This window comes from Adiantum capillus-veneris, chromosome 17 (genome assembly GCF_014529385.1).
Source record: "Adiantum capillus-veneris isolate H3 chromosome 17, ASM1452938v2, whole genome shotgun sequence".
In the NCBI taxonomy this organism is placed as follows: Eukaryota; Viridiplantae; Streptophyta; class Polypodiopsida; order Polypodiales; family Pteridaceae; genus Adiantum; species Adiantum capillus-veneris.
In genome coordinates this window covers 142,303,460-142,317,518 of record NC_140947.1, presented here as the reverse complement: position 1 = coordinate 142,317,518, position 14,059 = coordinate 142,303,460, and positions in this window count along the sequence as shown.

Sequence of the window (14,059 nt, the reverse complement as noted above, 5' to 3'; positions counted from 1 at the left end):
GAAGCCCCAAAGACATGGAAAACTCTACGAGTTTTGATCATGAAGCAATTCCTTGCAAGCAATACAAAGGACAAAGTACTTACCGAATATGGCATAGGTTGAAGCTTCTCTCATATGAGTCTATTCACAAATATGTGGACAATTTTTGGGATTTACATCTCAAGGCTACTGTCTTCCAAAAGATAGACTTTGTCAAGAAAAAGCAGCAATTTTACGTGGGATTACCTGAAGAAATGGCCGAGTATGTCAACTACCAACTGCCTGGTTCTATCACCAAAGTAATCCACCACACCATGGTTGCTTCCCGCATCAATTTCCAACAAGGAGCTAGACGGAATGTCAAACCCATGGAAAACAAAGACAAAAATGATGCAAAGGGGAAAACCAATGCCCAAAATTCTTCCCAAGGCACTTCCTACAACAACAAATACAACAACAATAGGTCCGAGGAGAAGGGAGATTACAAAGGTAAAAACAAAATCTCTCATGAAGAGCTTGAAGCTTTTTGCAAGGACCATATGTGTTTTAAGTGTGAGCAGCAAGGACATGGCTATCCTTCTTGCCCCAAGAAAAATGCTCGCATTGAGACTCCTAGAACTTCCATCATTGAAGCTCCAATAGAGGATGCTCATTGCAAAGGATCATCTCTCTCCTATTCTTGGGAAAAGGTAAGGGAGCATGATTCCTTCATCTTGTTTGACCCTCGCTCTACTCACAACTTCATATCAATGGAGTTGGCCACCAAGTTGGGCATTCTCAAGCTTTTGTGATGGGAGATATTGTAACGGCTAACATGGTTTTCGAGGGACAACAATCCTCTGTTACTCCCTTGATTGGGAAGTTGAGGCTTCATGTCCAAAGCTATGCCAAAAAAGAAGACTTTTTCATCTCTCCTCTCCAACATGAGGATGCTATCCTAGGGGCGCCATGGTTTGATCGCATGGCTGCCAACATGAAGTTCCCTAAAAGGAGAATCTACTTCAGCTACAGGGGAAAGAACATGTATAAAGATGCTAATGAGTCTGGTCTTACTATACCACTTGTAAAGTCACCAACTTTTGATAAGTCAATGAAAAGCTTGATTTTTGCGTACACAATTTTTGTCAAAGAATCCACTAATGATGCTAATGGTTTATCAAATGAAAATGGTAGGAATCGAGAAGAGTTAGACTTGTCTACTTTTCTAAAAGGATTCCAAGATGTTTTCATTGATGATATCCCTATGGACTTACCTCCAAAACAAGGGGATGATTACCATCGAATTGAGCTCCTACTAGGAAGCTCACCGCCTAAACAAGCCTCCTTATTGAGTTTCCCAAGCTCAACAAGAGGAGATCATGAGGCAAGTACAAGAATTGGTAGACAAAGGGATGGTGAGGCCTAGCTCCTCTCCCTTTTGTTCTCCAGTCCTTCAATGCAAAAGAAAGATGGTACATACCATATTTGTGTGGACTATCGAGCACTAAACCATATCACTATCAAAAATAGATTTCATGTGCCTCAAGTAGAACATCTGTTTGATAAGCTACAAGGCTCTACCTACTTTAGTACGATTGATCTAAAAAGTGGCTATCATCAAATAAGGATAGTGAATGAAGATATCCTAAAGACCGTGTTTCGTACAAAGTTTGGTCTTTATGAATATCTACTCATGCCTTTTGGCTTGACCAATGCACCAGCCACATTCAATCGTTTGATGAAGAAAATATTTAGACCCTGCCACAACGTCATTGGAGTGTTCTTTGATGATATCCTCATCTACTCCAAGTCCTTGGAGGAACACGAGCAACATCTCCGAGTGATTTTTCAAGCATTGAGGGAGAACAAGCTTTTTCTCAACCAAAAGAGAAGAAAATTTTTCCTTCAAGATATTTAATACTTAGGTCATATTATCTCTCAAGATGGTATCCGTATGGATCCATCAAAGTTAGAGGTAATAAAAGCATGGCCTAATCCAAGTAATCTACATGATCTAAGAAGCTTTATTGGTATGTGTGCATACTATAGATGCTCCATAGAAAAATTTTCTCAAATAGTAGAACCATTACATGACTTAACAAAGAAGAACGTTAAGTATTCATGGACTTTCAAGGAGCAAAAAGCTTTTGACAAGCTCAAAGAGAAGCTTACCTCTCAACCAATCCTCATGCTTCCGGATCTCTCAAATCCATTTGAGGTCCAATAAGATGCTTGTGGTGATTGCCTTGGAGCAGTCTTGCTTCAAGAAGGGCATGACATGGCATATGAGAGTCAAAGGCTCAATACAGATGAACAGGTCTTGGGCATTTATGAGAAAGAGCTTTTAGCTGTTCTACATGCCCTAGACACATGGAAGCACTATTTATTGGGGACTCCATTCATTTTACGAATTGACCACCAAAGTCTCAAGTACTTCATGACGCAAACCAAGCTTTCTAACAAACAAATGAGGTGGGAAAATTTTCTTTTGCAATTTTATTTTCATATTGCTCACACTGCTAGTAAGCACAATCAAGTGGCTGATGAACTTTCACGACAACCAAAAGTCAATGCGGTGTCTATAGAAACTCATAATGATCTATCTTCTATGATAGATGAGTATGCTACTAACCCTGAATTTAAAATGTAATGTCAGCCCTTGCTTTGGGGAAGAAAGAGGAACCATTCACCTTGCAGGATGGTTATCTTGTCCATGGCAATAGGCTATGTCTTACCCACTCTGTTCGTGAGAAATCCATGTATGAATCCCACTCCTCTCTATGCGGGGCATAGAGGCATTCAACCTACTCTTTAAGGAGTAGAGATGTACTTCTATTGGCCTACCATGAAAGTGGACATACAAGAGTATGTTTCAAAATGTGTGGTATGCCAAAGGACTAAGTATGATAGAGGGAAGAACCCTGGATTACTTCAGCCATTGCCCATCCCTAATTCACCATGGGAGAGTATATCCATGGATTTTAACTTGGATTACCCAAGTCTATCCATGGGAATATGGAAATATGGACAATAGTTGACAAGTTTAACAAGCAAGCACACTTTATTCCTATCAATAAGACTATTAAGGCATACCAAATGGCAACCATCTTCATATCTCAAATTTTCAAACACGCCATGGATTGACAACATCCATCGTGTCAGATAGAGATCCTAGAATGAACATAATTTCTAGAAAGGTCTATTTGAAAATCTAGGTACAAGACTGAATTTCTATTCGGCCTACCACCCACGAACAAATGTCCAAGTGAGATAGCCAATCTTACAATACTCGATCTACTAAAGACTTATGTTACAGAAGGAGATGAACGATCACAATGGGAGAATTAATTACCCTAGAGTATGCGTACAATAAAACTATCCATACTACTACAAGAAAAGCACCTTTTGAGATATGAAGGGAAGACCTAAACGTTCCTTGCTACTTAAAGTACATGGGAAGATCTTAGCTGCTAATGAGTATGGCCGTGACCTACAAGAATCTTTTCAAAAGGTTAAGGAGGCTATATCCATCTCTCAACAAAGGAAAAAATATACTGCTAACAAGCATAGAAGGGCCTTAACATTCAAAGAAAATGATTGGGTCTTACTTAAGTTTCTCAAGGCTCGATTGAGGCAAACAATGGGTAAAAATCCTACGGGCCATCAAAATTATTATGCTAAATTAGCAAAAAGATACTATGGTCCTTTTCAAACCTTGAAGCCAATCAATGATATGGCTTATCAACTCAAGTTGTCCAACCATTGGCTCATACACAATGCTTTTCATGTGAGCCTAATTAAGACCTACAAAGGAGAGCCACCAATAGAACCAATTATTGAAGACCCTCCAAAAATAGAAGACCAAGAAGAGGTGCTACAACCCGAAGCTATCCTTCGGCATGAAGACAAGGTACTATGGCATGGCAAGATTATCCTACAATATCTTATTAAGTTAAAAAATTATCCATTTGAAGATGCTAGATGGATTCAAGGAATACAGATTAAGGATAGTATGAACCTTGTCAATGCTGCACTAGAGTAAGCAAATGTAAATGCTTTCCAAATGAACAATTGTTTTTGTCTTATAAGAATAATCCTCTTTTGTGCACAAATTTAAATAGTATGCATTCTTATAATCATGTTTGTGATGACGACGTCACTCAAACACCAAGTAGAATTTGTCACTCTACTTTGGGAGTATGATATGGACTCAAGAGGAGACATGCTTGTGGAAGCGATGTCTCCCAAGCACCAAATGGACTAGTCATCCATTTTGGAATGATGTCGCAAGTTGAAAAGGGATCCTCTACTCGCTAAGAAATGTAGACTAATGACTAAGACTTTATCTCTTCTAACTCATAGTCGAGAACGACTGTGATTTCAAGAGAGAGGTAATGTCATAAATTTTAATATCTAACCAACTGAAATGATTTTCTCATGTTAAACTGATCATCTAATGTGGGAGAATAAAGAGGGACAACGGTTAGAATATAGACATGTTCTTATGGATCTGTCTCAACACGGGGCCAAGGTTAAAGGGGCCCAAATAAGAGATGGTCATGTTCAAATAAGCCTCCACATGTGGCCCTCATGATGTGCTTGAATGCTATTGTGTAAGGTCTCTGACCTGACCCAAAAAGAGCACCATTGTACCATGAAATGAACATAATGGAAAAAGTTACATTTTTAGCAGCTTTCCGGATTCTATCAATGCCATAATTTTTAGAATGTTTTAAAGTTTCAAAATGTGAATTAAAATAAATTTTGTAAAAGAAATCCAAAAATAGAAAGTTTCTGGTCACCCGACCGGTTCAGTCTTGACCGTCTCGAAAAACTGCACTCGTACCCCAAATTTGAAAAAATGCATTTTTGCACCCCGGGGGCTGCTAAATATGGCAAGTACTCGGACCAATACGCCTTAGTTAGAGCTTAGTATAGCAATTTTTGGCATCAAATTCCGACTCGTATGACCTGTTTTAGCCTAAAACCAAATTTTCCAAAAATTGTCCGGGGAGGCACCGAGGCTCGAGGCTGTGTGGGAGCAGGTTCCAGGACACTCTGTGCCAGCTTTAGCAGCTAGGGGGCACCCTCTTGCCTTGTGGGAGTTGTAGGAGAGTTTCCATGCTAGAGAGTGGGTGTGAGAGCCAGTTAAACTGACCAACTGGACACTTGGTGGGTAGGCAACTAGACTTGGCAATGCATTAACTGAGTGCTCACTCAGATGCTTATAGCAACCTAGATCGATTTTCAGCCTTGAGGAGCCTATTTAAAGGTGTGCTCACACACACACACACACACACAGACACATGCTCACACACACACCCTATACACACACACACACACACACACACACACACACACACATACACATACACACCTTGGAAAGGTGCTGCCGGTACACACACAGTTTTTGAAGGAGAAGCAAGGAGGGAGGTGCTGTCGAAATTCTCATCTTGAGGATTCATTTGGATCATAAAATCAAGAGGATTCTCAGCCCCTAATCACAGTAATCATGGTTTAATTCCTGCTCTTCTTAATTCTCTTCATTATTCTCCAAATACCTAGTCTACTATGCTTAATCCTAGCTATAATTCCCAATAGCTTCTCTCTAAATTTACATAGCTATATTGCATTAAATAATCATCATCTAATTAGCTAATTTATCAAGCCATTAATCATTCTTAATCTATGATTAATACATGATTAGAAGAGAATTCTCTCTCTAGGCAGCATAGTTAATTAATTGTCAGCCGTCGGTAACAATGTTGATTTGATGAAGTTCATTCTTTTACCACTCAATAATGTTGTAATTAAATTAGATTCAATTTTCTCACACATTAAGATGTGATTAAGGTAAAATTAATCCTTCATTAGGCCACTAAGAAGAAAATTTCCTAACACCTATGCATGCGGTAAGTCTACAACTTTCTTATTACACTAGTAAAGTGATTGAGCTTGTTTAATCCATCTCTCTTGTAAATCAATTAGTAAAAATTTGAAATTCCTTAATCATCTGAGCCAAGTAATTAAATTTAGGGCCGGTTTCTATAGGATAAGTAAAGTATTACCCATAAAATAGCTAGGTCTCAAAGGAAAAATCTAAACCCTTGCATAAGAAGGACCCTTCAAGGATTCTAATCTGCCATTTGGTTTGTTATGATGCTCTCGAACTTTAGCTCTTTTTCTTCAAGTTTATCATTAAAGTTGTGAGTATAAAATGGCCCCGGTTAAGAGAACTCGCTTCGGTGGTGCCCATGACCGCGAGGCGGGAACGAGCAATGCGAATGGAAAGGGAAAAGCTCCCGTGGACGAACAAGCACCGGCCATCTCACGAGCCATTGACAAAGAAATGGATTGCACACGTTTAGCTAGGAAAGAACATATCTGTTGAGCCAGCAGAGGATCACACCCACATTTTTGCTCACACTCATCATTTTTTTGTAACCATTGATTGTAAGAAATGTCTCTTTGACATTGATTTTGATTGGAGCCATTCATTAAGTAACGGGACGAAATTGAGTTTCCAGCTTGTAATTCCGAAGTAATTTCACTTGCTGATGTAATTAGTTAGAGATGTTCTCACCTCCAAGGCTGAGGTATATAAGCCAAAGTTTTTGTAACCTAAGGGGATTCAGATTATTAATCAAAGTGAGTTTTTGAGCGCCGTGACTGTGTCTGAGAGAGAGTGAGAGAGAGAGAGAGTCTTATCTACTTGCTACGCGAGCTACGGAGCCGCCATTGGAGAAGCGACACCGTCATTGTGTTAGCAACGGCGAGAGCTACGCACGGATACCAAGAGTGCGCGCTATCGGCTTCTATGTGTGGTAAGTTCCTATGAGCTTCGGTGTGAGTTTTCTTCCAACTCGTGTGTCGGAATGGAGCGTGCAGCATATCTATAGAACCACAACGAGTAGAGATACACATTGGTACCATCGGGGTCAAGTTTCGATCACCTGTATTTTTCGGCCTGTCTTCATACGCGTTTGCCGCACGGAGTGGTTATAGGTTGATTTTGCAGTTCAAGTCTTTAGGGTGTTGTTCTTACTTTGTGAATAGACTTCCCCTTGAGTTTGAGATCGATTCAATGATCCTAGATCCTGTTTCGTATAGTATTCGTTCGTAGTACGGATTTCAGTCACTTGCGTATTTTAGAACTTAGATTTGATTTCCTTAGTAGTGATTGTCGTTAGAAGGTTGAGTAGGTGATTTGACACCCACCTAGTTGTTTCCATGCGCCTGCGGGTCAAGCTCCGTCCTCGTCTGACAAATTCTGTTGTTGGTTGAGTTCTCGCTATTTAGCTTCCGCTAGCGGCGTAACCGCCTTAACATTTGGCGCCGCTGCCGGGGACGAGAGCCCTAAGTAGGTGACCTTAGACTAATCCTACGAGGTGAGTCGTATAAACTACTTTGTATACTTTAGTTAGAAAAGATCTAGGAGTGGTGGACTCCGAAGATCTCGAGAGATACTAGGAAGTGGGATATTCCTGGGTCTTCCGTGTTGACAGTATTTTTAGTTTAGCTTAGATTTGTTTGTTGTTTTGTTGGTGTTGAGTAGTTGTTGATAGAAGAAGAATTTGCTAGTCCATGAGTGGCAGTGGATCTCTTTAAAATCACAATTACCAAACCCATTTTATGATTAGGAATAGCTTAGGTAGGACTTCATTTGATCCTGATCTAGAGCTAGCAATCATTGGAGTATTTGCTTGATATGGTTGATTGCATGTTAGATCACTAAACCGTCGAGTTAGTAGTGAAACTTGCAATAAACAAAAGTCAGAGAAATTTTCTGTGTATCTGGGAGTTGTTGAGCACTTGAGAAAGCTTTAGGAAGGATTCTGTGCCAAAAAACTGGAAATCTGCAACTTTAGACATGATACGCGTATGATGTCTAAATGACCAAACAGAGACCAAAACAGAAATTTTGACTTTACCAGAGTGTTCAAAAGGGGAGTTATACCCTAATTTCAACTTAAAACAAGAGCATTAACACTCAAAGAAACCCAAAAAGACAAGTCGAAGCCCAAGAAACGCAAAGAACAGGAAATTTTGGATTCAGATCTTGTTTTTATATTCAAACCTGACAAAAACACTTGAAACTCAATTATAAACATTGGAGAAGGCTTAAAACCAAGAATAGTCAAAATCTGGAACAAAAGACATCATACGCGTATAATGTCTTTTAGCACATCCACTGCTTATTTTTGATATCTGACCTGACATCAATAAATATCAAGTCTTGACCCAAATTGATGAAAAAGACATCATACGCGTATGATGTCTTTGACCTAATTTTGGACATATTTTGATACTTTGCCAACACAGATCCATTGTAATAGCTGTCTAGAGGTTATATTTCAAGTTTCATCCCATTTGGATCACAATTGACCCAAAACAAGTCAAAAGCAAAAAATTGCCAAGAAAAGCCTAAATTAGCCATAACTTGCTCAAACAGAGTTCAAACTGAATTTTGTGAGTGGACAGAGCATAAGGGGGCTACTGAGAGTGAGCATAACCAAAATAGTCCAAATCTGTGAAAAAAGACATCATACGCGTATAATGTCTTTTTCAGCATAACTGCAACAAAATTCTCACTTGATGAAACAGAAGTTGTCCAACTGACAAGATTAAACAATTGACCAAGTATCAATCAGTTTGGATCAATTCTGACCACAAAAACTTGGGAAAACAAATTGCCGAGACGGAGAAGTTAAAGTCCTTTAGGGGAATTGATGAATTTGAGATCGGGCAGGAATCTCCAGAATAACCAACCAAGACAAGGAGAACAAGCAAGTGTCATATCAACCGAGGGAAGTGTAAACCAAAGTTGGGTGCAACCAATAGAGCCGATCTTTGAAGGAAGTGTTTCTGATACTTCTTCGGAGAGATCTTACGAGATTTTCACCGAACACTTGGAACACTTGAACCTGAACAACAGAGAAAATATGGCAGCAGGATCATCAAACCCTTCCGCCACAATGAAGCTATTGTTCATAAAATACCAGTATGACAATGAGCAAGGTGCCAAGATCTACAAAGATGGAATGGACCGCTATTGTGTAAAGATAGAAGAGAGACCTAGTGAGTTCAAGGACTTAGTGCCTGTGAGCTATAGCGGAGATAGATATCTAGATGACGAGGGTACCATGTACTTGGTAGTCCTAAACCCTAACATTGTGGACAAGTGGGGATTGATGGGCACCAAAGCCAAAGTAGATGAAGAACTTGAGGAGAAAGCACCAATAATGAACTTACCTGATGCGAGGTTAAGAAGAGAGAATGAAACTACAAGGATCAACACTGATAACATCTATGTGGGGCTATACAAATATAATAATGGGGAGCAAGATCTCTATTATAGATGTGAAGAACCCTACACCGGAGAGTTGACAGACCAAAAAAGACTTTATGTCTTTACCTACACAGAGGGATCGGAAGTGAAAATTGCCGCTTACGACAAGTATGGGAGACAATACTCAACAATGGGCAAGAAAGAATTAGAAGGATATACATACTTTGGGGGACCACTACATCAGTACTATGTTACTTCTAGCTCACAAAGACCAGCACCAACAAATGGAGTGCAAAACCCAATGGCGACAGGAGGACAAAGAACTCAAGCTGCTGACTCTTTCAGTCAACCTCAGTACTCGAAGCCCGGACCAATGGGATCATTACATTCCAGAGAGTCAATGGATATGAATCGAGGTAGTGCAGTTCCAACCCCACATATACCACTCCAGGTCCAAGGTTCGAAGCGGAACCATCACATTTACCTGCTAGTAGTAGATTCAGGGCAGGGGAACCGACAAGGGTAACCCATGAAGTCCATGATGCTAGAGAAAGCTTTAGCCGGGACATAGGAGCAATGAGATTGGTAGCAGACCATAGACGTATGAGACCATCTCAAGTAGCCAAGTGTATGTCAAAGAAGTATGGTGGTTCAGGAGATCCGTATGCACATGTGTCACTCTTTACGTAAGTCTTAAGAGCTGAGCAGATAACCGATTTCCATACGCAATACGAGGGATTTGGTCTTACTCTAGAAGGTACGGCATTGACATGGTTTCACCACTGAACAATAGGGGATTCCATGACATTGACCATTTGCTAAGAGAGTTTGCTGAGGAATTCTCAAAACGAGGGATTAAGCACAATACGGTCTCACAAATATATGCTTTTAAACAGAGAGAACACGAAAAAGTGAAGGAAGCTTCACTTCGCTTCAAACAATACATTGAGAGATGTCCAGTACGTGAACGACCACAAGATGACAGACTATCTGTTCTCTTTATTGAGGGACTGAGAACGACACTCTCAAGAAGGACTTGCACTTGAAAGCTTGTACAAGTTTCGAGCAAGTAACGAGAGAGGCATTGTACTTAGTGGATAACTGTACGGTTTATGGAGAGGTGTCAGCGGATACAGATTGCATCCAGAGCTCTTCCTCCGTAGTGAGCGAGACTACCACTAAAAAGAATGTTCAAACAAACAACCAAATGCAAACAACTGCAAATAGCAAATGATAGAAGAGGCTCTAAAAAGGATGGCAACATACCAAAAACCATTGCCAAAACACTGAAATGGTGTGCTATTGAACAAAAAAGGACAAACCATCCAACAGAGGAGTGCTATTACAACAAAGGGTATATAAGGGAGCGTCAGTATGCACCTCCTGCTCAATTAGCACCACCTCAAGTACATCCAGTACCTCCGATACCACCAATGGGAAATGGACCTATGGGGATAGAAAGGGAACAACCGGGGGTATTGTAACAACCACCTTTACCAGGAGCATACCAGGGCATTAGATATTAGCACCATTACCTTAGAGAATCAGGAAGAACAAGCCTTTTTGCTATTATTAAAGCCTATTATGAAAGAATCTGGTGCACAATTCTGTATTTTGTATTTTATTAAGATGAAGAACCAACCAGTGCCAAGGAGGAATATGGGGCAAATTGGAATGTTGGTAACCAGAAAAACAACAAGTGATTGTGGTTGTTGGATAAGCAGATAGAGATTTTTTGGCAAGAACATTGATGTTCATAGCTCATGGAGGGTTAACAGGACAAAGACCATCCTATCCACAAAGGACGAATCAATGGGACCAAGACCAGCACTAGGACCCCTGTTACAAGTGTGGAGGTGACCATCTGATGAATGTTTGTCCACATACGGAAATCATTAGAATTAACGCTTATTGCACTGAGTGTGGGGTTACTCACTTCATTGAGGATTGTTCAAAGAATCCAAACAAAGTGCAAAAGACGACATTGAATATGCTAGAAACTATTCCTACCAGCAGTGGGTCTGAAAATGAAACTCTGATACCAACGCAAGTTGTTACTAGAGCTCAAGCTAAGAAAACCACTAGAGAACCTGAGAATGGAAAGTTAGCGACTGAAGTGGTTAGTCAAGGACCGCGGAGTCAGAGAAACACATGGAAAGCTAGAAAAGCACGCATGAAGTTGAGAAAAGAACGTGAAGACGCTATTCTAGCTGAGGAACTAAAGCGAACTAAAGATAGATTAGAAAAACTTGAGAGTCAAAACGGGAAACGAGAGATGAGCCCGGAAAGAACGAAACAAAAGAGTATCAAAGAAACAACGAGCTTAAGCTCAGGGGGATCAGTGCTAGTCGACAAAGTACACGAACCATTGGACGCACTGATGAGAGCTTACGAAGCTAGGTTAAAGAACAACCAAACACAAGAACAGAGGTGGATGACATACCCAAACGCGGAATTGGAAAAGCAGAGACTTGAAATGTGCCAGAGAATGATCGAGACTGCACAAGCCTTATTAGAACCACCAAAAGAAACAATGAATTGTGGAACGGAAAACCCAATTCAGCAAGAGACTATCGTTTCACGGGTAGCTGAAAAGACTCCCAGTGCACAAAAGCCTGAAAATACACACAAGGATGACCGCATAGTATTGAACACAACCGATCAGGAGATAGAGAGTTTTCATCCAGTCATACAGAGGTCTTACGGAAGAGATGAGGATTACAATGAATTTTGGAAACAAGTGAGAGAGGCAAACTTTGCAAACGAGCTAAGTTGCCAAGCTAATCAGACAAATTGGGAAAAGGACATCAGGAATCCTCCCATAGTGGAATTTGAGGCAGGATCTCAAGTGGACTTGGATCTGCAATCTTACTGGGGAGATGGGGGCTCTGTTAGAACAATGGAGAGCAAACCTCATTCACTGAATACCTTACCTTCATACTTAGGAGAGTATGAAGCAAAATCCGAGATTAGAGCACTTCCCTCACGAAGAATCTCATCAGAAAAAGTCATGGACTCGCAAGGATTGATAGAGATCTTGTCAACACCAGTGACATGCACTATCACTCTAGCTGAGCTTTTGAGGCTAAGACCACATATGTGGACCACTGTAGGAAAATGCTTGGAGAAATTTGGGATAAAAGACCCAACATCGAGACTGCAAGAGGGTATACAAGAGCTGAGCAAACCACAAAAGAACGCTAAGCCTGTACCCTTAAACAAGGTCGGAGAGTATTGCGAAGGTGAAGAGGGGAATACAACCTTACCAGTTGAATTCCAAGGAGTGAACACGATGGCAATACTAGACAGCGGAGCTGGGGTAGCCATTGCTACAAAAGAAATCTGGAAAAAATGGGGGAAACCAGCAATAAGGAAGACTAGGTTGAAACTCCAATTAGCAGATGGACACATGGAGAAACCTATGGGGTTATTAGAGAAAGTCGTAGTGACTTCTTGCGGCATTGAATACGAACATACTTTTGCTATTGTCGATTTTGGCAAGGAGAATAACTATGATATCATATGGGAAGACCATTCATGAGACAGTTGAAAATGGTCCAGGATTGGGGCTACGATCACATATACCTGAGAAATATGGAAACCACTACACGTGTGAACCTGAAAGACCATAGCTACAAAGATGTGAACCGAACACCGGTAGAGGAGTTTGATTCAGCTACTTTGGCGGGATCCGAATTTCCAGCTTGGTTAGGTAAGCCCAAGGAGTTATGGATGTGTGGAGCCTCGAAATGTGGAAGTCTGAGGCGAGAAGAATATGTTTTAGAAAGGGCTATCGAAGACGAAACTTATATAGGAGAACCCTTTCCAGAGGACACGCTTGAACCATTAGAATGGACACACATTCTAGCAACCCTAGATGTTTGTGCAATTCCGGATGGTCCCACAACAAAATTTTGCGACAAGGACGGGTACGACGTGGTTCCGTACTTCATGTTGAGAACTGTACTCGAAAAAGAAACTGAAAAGAACGATACACTGGAAAAGGAAGATGAAGAAGAGGTGTTTCACGACATTCCCGATCATCCAGAGTGGGGAAATGAAGCAGACAACGAGTCAACGGACAATTCAAGCGGAAACGAAGAAACTATAACGGATGTCCGATTTTATGATTTTCCGAACCAAACTAAACAACGCCAGAAACGCTATAGAGCAAAGAGAAAAACAAAGGGGTTAGAACCAATCCGATGCCTAGAATAAGAGGAAAAAATCAATTCCTAATGCTAGTAAAGGCGGAAGATTGTGTTAAGGACAAGATTTCTGGAAGAATGAGAGGCAATGATCAAAAGAGCTTACGAAAAGACAAAAGAAGCTCAAGAAATCAAGTTCAAAGGAATGAACGAAAACTGAAACAGAAAAATCAGAAAAGAACAAGCGCAACAGAGAACACACGGAGTCCAAGTTAGAACGTAGAAACAAGTACAGAGAGCTCAAGAAAACTCTGAAAGAAGTTTGGACGACAGAAATTGAGAGTGGAGAGGACGAAAACGCCAAAATCAAGGAAAACATGGATGTTCCCTCTCACTACAGGAAATTCACAATAGAGGATAGGAAGGTGGTATTAACCCAACCTATTCGAGAGAGAAGGGAGAACGAATCTTATGACGGACCGGAGGATGCAAAAAAAGTTGATTTAGCAGCTCCAGGTGAGACACCTAGACCGGTGTACATAGCCACAGATTTGTCTCCAGGCGAGGAAGAGAGACTTTTGAGTCTTCTCAGAGAGTACAGGGATGTGTTTGCATGGTCTTATAAGGACTTAAAGGGAGTTGACCCATCGATATGCCAACACAC